Below are 10,906 nucleotides of genomic sequence, written 5' to 3' on the forward strand. Positions count from 1 at the left end.
TTGTAAATACAATTCATATAAGAAATTTCAATTTAAAACATTGTGTTACATTTTCTTTAGAATACTATGAAATCTTATTGCATTTAAGTACCATTTCTTCAGTTAACTTGGATGAGTTTTAAAGAGTAGATAATTTTTTGAAATCTACAGCAAACAATTATTTTTAAAAATCATACAAAATATATGTAATATAGTTCCCTCAATTGGGTTCTATCCCTGAACTCTTAAATCTCATTTTTTTCTAGATAGTGTTTTCTAATCTTCTTTAGCCTTTGAAACTGTATTTTCTGATCACAAGCTCTGGCAGTTTCTGTAGGGAAAGGTTTCATAACCGAGTCCAGTTTCACACGCCATGTGATGAGTCCTGTTAACCTTTCTAAGAGGACAAGACACGTTTTTTGGCAGCCACAGGGATCCAGACGTTGGCAATAATTTAGGAACCACCTGCTCTGGGAAGACTCTCTGTTTGAAAAATACTAAGTTAAGGATGGAGCTCCGTTTATCCCACTGTACCTACCACAGGCCCATTCAGCTCATGTTTCTCAGGTACTATATAATTACTTTAGTAAATAGATTTTCACGGGAGAATATTCTTTTGAATGACTTTCCATCTAGGAGTCTAACCACATAGGTTTTGTCAAGAAAAAAACAAAGCATTTGGACATTGATTTTTAAACAAACTTATTAGCATCCATGAAAATTTTAGTAAGGTAGTCTATAGTTATAACCTAAACAGCTTTGTGTATGAGAGGTTTTCAGACTCATTTGTCCTACCACCCTCTTTACAGGACAAAACAACCAAACAAACTCAGGGATTCTCTAGCAATTGAAAAAACAAACAAACAAATAAACAGAAAAACACTTTTGGACTTAGAAACATAATCCAGAATAAAATGTACGTTTTGCAGTTCCCATGGATTGTTCCACTGGCCACGAGCGGAAGGTATCTCTCACTTTGATACATACTGGTATATACTGGTATGTAACTGGTATATACTAACAGTGACCGTTGGGTTTCATGTCAACTTGGCTGAATCAGAATTCTCAGAGGTTTGGCACTGAGATGTAGTGATCCCCATGGTTTGACCTAGCATCATGTAATCAACTCTCTGATGAGATAGACGGTGAGTACCCAAGAAGTAGTAAAACAGCCCTTACGCAGGTCACTGTCCTGATGCAAGTGATAGGGGGTTTTCTAAGAGGTCTGGCCTACTTCCTATGTATAAGTAAATGTAGGGGGACATTTGTTTGCTCTTAGTGGCACTAGATACTGCATCTTGCTCATGGACATTATGTTAGTCTGGGTTGACTAGAGAGACTCATATATATGTAAGAGAGAACTTTGTATGAAAAAGTAATTGTGCATCAATAAAACATCCCAGACTAGTCCAGATTCAATCCGCAAGTCCAATATTAGCCCATATGTCTGATATCAGTCTATAAATCTCACTTCAGACTCACATAACATATGCAGTGACACTGAATGCAGGAAGATCACAGGCCAGTGGGTGGAAGGTTTTGTGGATCCAGTGGCAGTGGAAGCATCTCAGCTCTGGCAGGGGTTTCCATGTGGCTCCTTCAGCTCCAGCTCCAGGGCTCTGGCTGCCATCAGCATAGCTCCCTGTGACTTGTCAAAAGGAATGTGAAGCAGAGAGAGAGCATATGTGTTCAGCTTCCAGGAGGAAGAGAGGAAAACTCCCAGAAGCTTCATGAGAAGGCCACAGCCACAAGGAGGCATCAACCCGGCTGTGGCCTGATTGAAAGGCTAACTTCCACCCCTATAACTTATTTAACAAGTTGACATGAAATGACGTAACTACCACAGACACCCAATTCTTTGTGATTGACTCAATGACCTGCCATATTGCCTAATGATCAAAGGAGCCACCAAGGGCTTGCCTCCCTCTGATTTGCCTTCTGACTTACTAACCTTGGAGATATCATATATAGCTAGTGATGGGGATATTTATGTTTACATGTGCATCTAGCTCTAGCTAAACTGTCTATATACTCTTCAATATGTCTATTATCCATCTGTCTGTCTAGCAATGTATCACCGGTTTGGGTTCTCTAGAGAACCAAATCAACAGATTAACTCTCATAAGATAATACATTTAACTATTTTATAAAAATGTCAAAGTTCTGTATAATTATTAACAAATTTCATTACCTGTGTTGTGGTCAGATGAAAATAACAGCTACCTTTGAAAAATAAGTTAAAAACTAAGCTAAACTAAAGAACTTTGTATTATTTCTAGGGAAATGTTTTTTTTTTAATACAGAAGTGTAGGACTCTAGAAATCTTACCAAACCACAATTAGACAGCAAGTCTGGTTCTAAACAAAATTACCTAACAAAGAGATTGACAACAATAGATATTTTTCCTAGAGAAGGAACAAAGCGGAAATAATTTGTGAGAAGTGGCAAGCATGAATTTCCTAGTTTTATGTCTTTCTATAAAAATAACTACAGTTTGAGCCCATAGAGGATGAAATACTAAACAGAGGCCTGATTACCAGAGCAGGAGCTAAGGGCTTCTGGAGTGTGAAACCTTCATTGTAAAAGGAGAACTTCAAATTCTCTGTGAAAATTCTGCCTGAGTCTATTTGGAAAACAGAAAACATCCTTAATTGATATGTGAGCTACTATGCACAAAAGGTGAGATGACTTTCTAACTAAATTGAGTCTAATTTTATACACACACCTATACAAGTACTACACACATACACACACGATCTCAAAATATCAATAATTTTGGAAGATAATAAAGTCAAAATCATTATTATTTTTAAAATTTATAAAGCCAAAAGATCTCTCTACAACACAATATACAAATGCTAAGGTTATAATTATAAAGGAATCAGCATATTAAAAACCAGAAAAAATACAGTCTCTATCTAAATGACAAAATGATCTTGAGATGAAACTCCACAACCGAAGTCCTAACTCACTGACATGTCATCACTGCTGACCCCTAGCGACACCCTGTGGCTTTTGGGGACTGAAACGGTTTATGGAGTAGATAGCCTGGGTGTTATCCCGAGGAGCGGCTGGTGGTTGCGAACTGCTCACAATGCAGATCACAGCCCAACAGTAACCGCTACACAACCTGGGCTCTTTGGGATGACACAGGTATTGCTTCATAAAATAAGAATTTAAAAACACTATTCTCACTATAATTAATGGTAATTTCAGTGAAATGCTTGCATATATGAAAGCTAACACTACTCATCAAAGGAATAAGAAATGTGTGGAAAAAATTCAAAGGCTAAACCTGGAAAATATATAAATATGAATTTATATGGGCTTAATAGCCAACTAAGGGTTACAGAAAAAAAGAGTCAAACATTTAGGAACAATGAAGTTATTTGTTACAATAAATCTCAGAAACATTTAAAGAAAAGCTAACAGAAATCCTGGGACTAGCAGAACTTGTCTTTAGTGTTCCAGAAAAAGATAAAAATAATAAGGGGAAAAATAAGATGAAATATTAGTTAAAACAGTCCCTATTTTTGATTAAAAACAAAGTATTCAGAATCAAGTAGCTCAGCAAATTGTGAACAGAAAAAATTAGGAGAGAAAACATCCATACAGATAATAGTCAACATGCTGAAACTTAACAATTAAGAAAAAAATAATCTTAGACACATTATGAAAATTAAGTCTTCTTGTATATATAAAATAATGATATTTACATATGCATCTTTGTCTTAAAGATAATGAAAGTCAGAATGAAAATGCTGGAAAGTCTGCAGTCTAGGCAGGCACCCTGATGGTGCAGTGAGTTCCATGTTGGGTTGCTATGTCAGCAGTTTGAAGAACCAGTTCCTCCTCTGGGAGAGGATGTGGTTTCCTGCTCCCGAGAACAGTAACCGTCTCAGAAACCCACAGGAGCAGTTCTGGTCTGTCTTATTGCAGACTAGTCTATAAGTTCTGGTCTGTCTTATTACAGACTAGTCTGTAAGTTCTGATCTGTCTTACAGACTAGTCTGTAAGTTCTAGTCTGTCTTACAGGGTTGCTATGCCTGAGAATGGCTATGAGTTGGAATCTATTTGAAGGCAGTGAGAGAAATATCACCTATGTCAAATAATGAATTGGACAAATTTCAATGAAAAATAAGGATTAAAATAAAGATAAATACAGATAAAGGAAAAAATAAAGGAATTCATTCCCAGAGAAGAGTCATCAGATAAAGGAAAATAAAACAAATGAGAATTCAGTACTTTAAAAACAATTAAAAATTCTCTATGTCTCCATAATTATGAACAGATTTTTCTTATTAACATATTTAAATTATCTAGGAAATTATAAAAGAAAATGTATAGCACTGTATAGTATTTTAGAGCTATAGTGTATATAGTAATGAATAATTTAAATTAATTTGAGTTCTACATTTTATGTGAAAATGAAAATAACATATAAATCAATATATATGTCACTTAAAAAAGATAATGAGAAAATATTTTGAATATTAGTAGTCCACTTCTAAGTAATCCATTGGAATTAAAATATATCACCTAGAAAATAAGCAAATACTTTAAGCTAAGTATTACTGAGTATACATTAAAATGCTATTTTAAAGTAATGTTTGAAATATTTTTTTGTTTGCATTGCAGCATTAGTCCAAAACAACACTCTAGAAATTGATGGAATGCTGATTGAAAATTTTCATCTAGCTAATAAAGCACTGAAAGAACTGCCAAGAAATTTGGAAGACAACTGCCTGGATAGCTGACTGGAAACAGTGCACTCTTTCCAAAGAAAGGCGACCTAACAGAAGGCTCAATTATAGAGCAACATCACTGATAACACATGCAGATAAAATTTTGCTGAACATCATTTTATAATTGTTGCAGCAGTGCATTGAAAGAAGCTGCCAGAGGTTCAGCCTAGATTCAGACAAGGATATAGAAAAAGAGATATCATTGTGTATGCCGATGTAACTTGTCTGATTGCAGATAACACCAGAGAGATGCTTAATTGTTTTTAGCTGACTGTACAAATGTTTTCAACTGTGAAGATCATAACAAACTGTGGACAGTCTTGAGAAGAATGGAAATTCCAGAATAGATCTAATTGTCCTCATGAGGAACAAGTACATGGATCAAGAGGCAGTTGTGAGAACAGGACACAGGAACGCTGCCTGGTTCATAATCAGAAAGGTGTGCATCAGGGTCATCTCTTCTCATCATACTTACTCAACCTGTATGCTGAGCAAATGATCAGAGATGCTGGATTACATGAAGCATAATGTGGTATAAGAATTGGAAGAAAGTTTATAAACAAACTGCACTAGGCAGATGGCACAGCCTCGCTTCTGAAAGAGAGGACACCTTGAAGCACTTGCTGATGAAGATCAGGGATTTCAGGATTTAGTATAGATTACAGCACACACGCATACACAAATATGTATATCTGTATACATATATATAAGAGAATACATTCTATTCATATTACTTCAATTGAACTAAATGCTGATAATTTACTGAAAGATATTTCCACGAAATAATCAGTTGGTTATCATATATTTGACCTTATTAAGATGATTCTTGTTTAATCAAGTTATTTTGAAATGAAAATTGAGTAAGTATAGAGTTACTTTGATCTATGGAACAAGATGCTTCTAATAATATGTTTGGATAGCAGAGACAGAATTTGTTAAAATGCAGATTATTTTATTTTTCCAGGAAAATGCCATGAATATAAATTAAATTTGCTTAACTCAAAGACAAATAAACAAAAATAGAAAAATGTTTTTAGAAAGTGAAATTGATTATCAAGGAAGTAGAAGAGAATTTATTAGGAAAATATTCCATGTCAGTGAGCTTATGACATTTATAACCTGTTTGAAATAACGTCATTAAAAAAGCAAACTAAAAATATCTATGGTTCACTGTTGTTTGGGGAGAAGAGGCTTGCCATTCCATAATGAGTTAGAGTCTCAAGAACCCACAGGGGCCGCGCTGCCGGATCCTCTGTTTGCTGTGAGTTGGAATCCATTCAACAGCAGCGATTTCGTGTTGGGGTTTTGGTTATTTTTGCTGTTGTTAACGTGCGGTGGAGTTGATTCCAAGTCATTGCAACCTTAGGTAAAACAGAAAGAAATGCTTCCTGTGCCTTCACCATCCTCACATTTGTTCCATTTGAGTCACTCCGTCTCATCAATGGTTTTCTCTTTTCTGACCTCCTTCTACTTTCTCGAGCAGAATGTCCTTTTCCGGATAATTTAAAGTACGTAGAAGAATTTTCTGTTTAGGATTGTGTTTTAGGAATTCAATTGGTTGAGTGGCATTGTGAGACAAACTGTTCATCATGAGTCAGTTACAGGAGGATGTGGCTGTTAGGTGCCATCGGAGCGACCTGATGAGGAACAAGGTCTGCTCCTGCAACATTCTCGTAATTCTTATGCCTGAGTCCATTGCTGCGTCTGTATGTCGAATAGCAACAGGGTCTTCTGGGTTTCACTCTGCTAACATGCTGTCTTTACCAGGGACAGGTTCCTCTGCAGAAGATGTTCAAAGTGCTCGAGAAGACGTCTCCTCATCCTTCCTTCTAAGGAGCATTTTGGAGCACCATTTGCTCTTTCCACAGGCCATGATACATCTAGTCTTCTTCACAAGCACTCTGATTCTAATTCATTGATTGCTCTGCCGTTTCCTTATTCCACTTTCACCTGCAGAGGAGGCGACTGGAAATACTTTGGCACGGGTCACGGGCACCGTCGTCCTCAATGGGACTTCCCTGCTGTTCAACACTTGATAGGTCGTGTGCATCAGATATGTCTAATGCCATGCATGTCTGTTGATGCAAACAAAAACATATTTGAAAATTATTTTACCATGATCTTGCCCATTGGTCCAGCTGTGAGGAGCATTTTTTCCCTCTCTTTCTTTGCTTCTCTTTCATATTGCAGGCTGCACTCTTCGATCTTCATCATCAAACGCTTTAACTTCTTCCATTCAATAAGCAAGATTGGGTCACTGACATATCAATACTTGTTAATAAGCCTCTTTCCCAATCACGGTGTTGGGCTCTTCTTCATACAGTCAAGCTTCTTGGATTATTTTCTCAACAAAAAGATTACATACGTTTGGTGAAAGGGTACAATGCTGTGAGCCATCTTTCCTGGTCTCAATCAAGCCAGGCAGTACTGCCTTGTTCTATTTGACCTGCTATCCTTTGGTCTCTGCACAGGAACATATACGAATCTGTTCAGGATGATAAGCTGCACACAATATTATTTAATTTACAATAAGAATATTTTCACAATTTATCATTTCCAAAGTTATCCTTCAGCTTAATTAGTAAGATGAAACTACAATAAAATGTGTTCACATAATCAAAATAAATAAAGATGCATATTATGCAGTTATATTTATTGATTCACCCATGTAGATATTTTATATTTATAACCATAAATATATAAAATAAAACAAAATTATATGTTATATAATTTATGCTTCTGATATTTGTCAAACATTTTGTTTTCTCTGCAAATATACTCTTGAATTCAGAGGAGCAGAACATTTTAAGAACAGGTTTTGTATCCTAAGTGGAAGAGTTTTTTGTTAACTGGACAGTAACAAGGTTTTATCAGGCTTATGTGTAAGTAGTGGATGCTAGCAAATCACCTTGAGTATGCATACACTGATCATATTAACTCATAATTTCTCACAAATGAATACAGAAAAATTATTTTACCATATCTTGACTTAATTGACTTATAGAATCATCTTTGAAAAGATTGAGACAAAATATCTGCTTAGAACATATAACTGAACTGACTTGGACTCTATAAAAGTTTACCTGTGCAAAATATTTACATATTAGCTTCACTTCCACATTTGTGTTTTTTATTATTTGCTCAGAAATATTTTAAAGTAATAAAGTTGTCAACTCATCTTGCATATTTGGCAAATAGTATTGTATCTTACATATTTAACATGCCTAAAATTACTAGTCTTAATTAAATAAATAAATGCATTTAATTTACTTAATTTAAATTTATAAAAACTCTTCTAAAATTTAATATATGTCTTCAAATACAACTTTAAAAAGTATTTAAATTTACCAGTATTTTAGGTATGATGTTTACATGAATGCATGAGTAGTAAAGATACTTTAAAATAGAATGTGACTTTAAACATATTTTTATATCTTTTATGACAAGTACTTGAACAATAGCTGATTTTAATTACTTATATGATGATCTTTATTTTTATACTTATAAAATATGTCACTCAAAATATGTCAAATAAAAAAATTAAATATTTTCTGCACCTGACAGTCTTCATTAGTTCATTAACTTTATTTGTAAAATGATTTCACATACCTAATTATACTGTTTTTAAAAAAATTAGAATAAAAATAATTTCAAATATTTCACATAGAAAGTAGAAACACATGTAGAAGTCATCCCGAAAACAATATCACTGGCACATATAGGTTTTTAAAAGATGTGCTCTGAAGAAAAAACAACTGTGAAATATACACTCACTGCAAGCAGTAGGATTTATAATGAGCAGAGGGAATAATGTCCAATTTTGGAAAGGTACTGTGTCAAGTGTTTCACTTAGAGAGAGCTTCCTGTGTCTCCCATGCTGAGAAGAAAATAATTTATAAGAAAAGTACAACTTCCTTGCCTCAAAAGAATTCTGAGGATACTGTCCTCCACTTTGAAAACAGTAACTCAGTATCCGCTATAGGTAAGAAAGAGTACAGATGTTTTCTACAGAAAATATTCATCAATATAGAAAAAATGCTAGTAATAAAAATAATCTCAGTTGCTTCAATTTATTTCCAATGTTGCCATTCTCAGAATAGTCACTTCACTGGATTAGAAAATAGCTTTTATAATTTTTAGAAAATAGTTTTAATAGAAATAATCAAGTAAAGTAAATCATAAGTAAAACATGTTCTGAAAGCTGGAATGTTTTATAATAATTTTAATATTTAGGTTTTTGTAGTTCCATATCAATTTTTGATGTTACTATTTGCTTTAATTAGAGCAGCATAATAAACTGAAAATTTTGTCTTCTGTGATCATAATAAAAATATTCTGTCACATGGAAACAAATCTCTTCGGACAAAATTGTTTCTTGCTTTGACTAAATTTTTCACAGATTATTATTTTTTAATATAACTTCTTTGTCCGCTCATTGGCTGCCTCATGTAATCATAAATCACTGATAACCTCCTACTGATGGTTTCTGTGTTAGCTCCTGGGAATTTAAGGTGAAAATATTGATCAATGACCATAAATTGACAGTAAGGAAGCTCACAATGCAATAAGTAGGATATTTATGTATCATATAAAAATGACCAAATTAAATGGAAGAATTAGTTTTCTCAACAAAGTGATATGTAAACTCTGAAAAATAATTCTTAGTAAACTTTGTAATGGTATAGATGAATTTACAGTGGAATCAGATGTTGGCTTCCTTGTTTTTCAGTGAGAAAACTAACTAATCCAGATAATGTAAATGAAAACATTTGCATGTGGGTATATGTCTGGTTATTCAAGAATGGCAAATAAATAGAATGATAAATAATTGATGTAGTCACCTTCAAATGTTTTGAAATTTTGATTTGGTGACATTAGAGAATACAGAAAGTTTTTAAGGAATATTGTTGATACTATTGTCTTTGATTTTCAGATAATGCCTTTGTAATTTTTATAAAAATCTTTGAGTTTTGATAACAACATGAAATATTTTCAGATATGTTAGTAGTGCATTTCATATTACTGCTGAAAAATGTATTATCTTACTTGATTAATGTGTTTTTTCAGTCAAAATATTGTGAGCAACTATGATAGTAAAATGCCTATGAAAATTAGGGAAATTATATATCTTTGGGAAATGACATACATGCACTTTTTACTTTTTGTATTATTTTACCTAACAGTGATCATTGAATTTGCATTGATTCCTTTCTATAATAAATTTCTTGTTATTTACACACACACACACACACACACACATATATAAAGATATATAATCTTTTAACATCAGTTTAAATGGGAGGAAATTGACAACAGCAATGGAATGATTAAACAAGAATCTGAGAGGGCAGTGAGTTTAAAAAGAAGAGGGAAGGAGCAACACAGAAAAGGAGTTCAAATAGTTAAGTAACTCAGAGAATGAAAGTATGACGGAAATGTATAAGTAGAAACTGTAATTAATGTATGCTTTTAATAGGTGTACTCTCTACAACAATAAAATAGAACAAATTATTTAAAATATCTATAGCCGAGCTATAGCCATGGATGAGATATTTCTTCATAAATACCATTACATATAAGAAATAAATAATCAGTGCTTGCTTCGGCAGCACATATACTAAAATTGGAATGACACAGAGAAGATTAGCATGGCCCCTGTGCAAGGATGACAGGCAAGTTCGGGTAGCGTTGCACATATATATATATTGCTTTCTGCTTCTCTCCACTCTTGCTTAAGTCTTGGAAAAATGATAAATGAGTTTATGCCATTGAAGATGGACTAAAATGAGTACTCAGGACGGCAATCAAGGAATCACTTTTAGATTCTAGAGTCTGGTAATAACTGAATAAAGACTTTTCTAAATTATCAAGAAAAAAAGAAATAAAAAATCTACTCTATGATTTAAATGTTAATATAGATACATCCTACAAGAAATTATACTTATTTTCTACCGTGTTTGTCTTTTAATTTCTTTATCTTCTTTCTTTGTCATACGCATTTGGAGGTAAATTTTAGAGAATTGTTATTTTTTATGTTTACTTGCATAATTCTTATTTCCAACAAAGTTCCCATCAGATTATAAGTGTGTAACAAACCTTTAAAAGGCAATGATAAAAGAAAATCTCAAAGGACAGTAACTGACCACTTCTAATATTCTGTTTGAAAAAATCTGGAATTGAAA

The 10,906-nt window shown here is 33.5% G+C and overlaps 1 non-coding gene across 1 annotated transcript; it reads left to right on the forward strand.

The window, feature by feature from the left end:
- Window positions 1-10,317: 10,317 nt before the first annotated feature.
- LOC142461915 (U6 spliceosomal RNA) lies at window positions 10,318-10,424 on the forward strand. The gene has a single exon (XR_012787083.1). It is a non-coding gene; the product is annotated as a U6 spliceosomal RNA (small nuclear RNA).
- The last annotated feature ends 482 nt before the right edge of the window (window positions 10,425-10,906 follow it).

The sequence above is a fragment of the Tenrec ecaudatus genome, chromosome 11 (genome assembly GCF_050624435.1).
Source record: "Tenrec ecaudatus isolate mTenEca1 chromosome 11, mTenEca1.hap1, whole genome shotgun sequence".
Taxonomy (NCBI): Eukaryota; Metazoa; Chordata; class Mammalia; order Afrosoricida; family Tenrecidae; genus Tenrec; species Tenrec ecaudatus.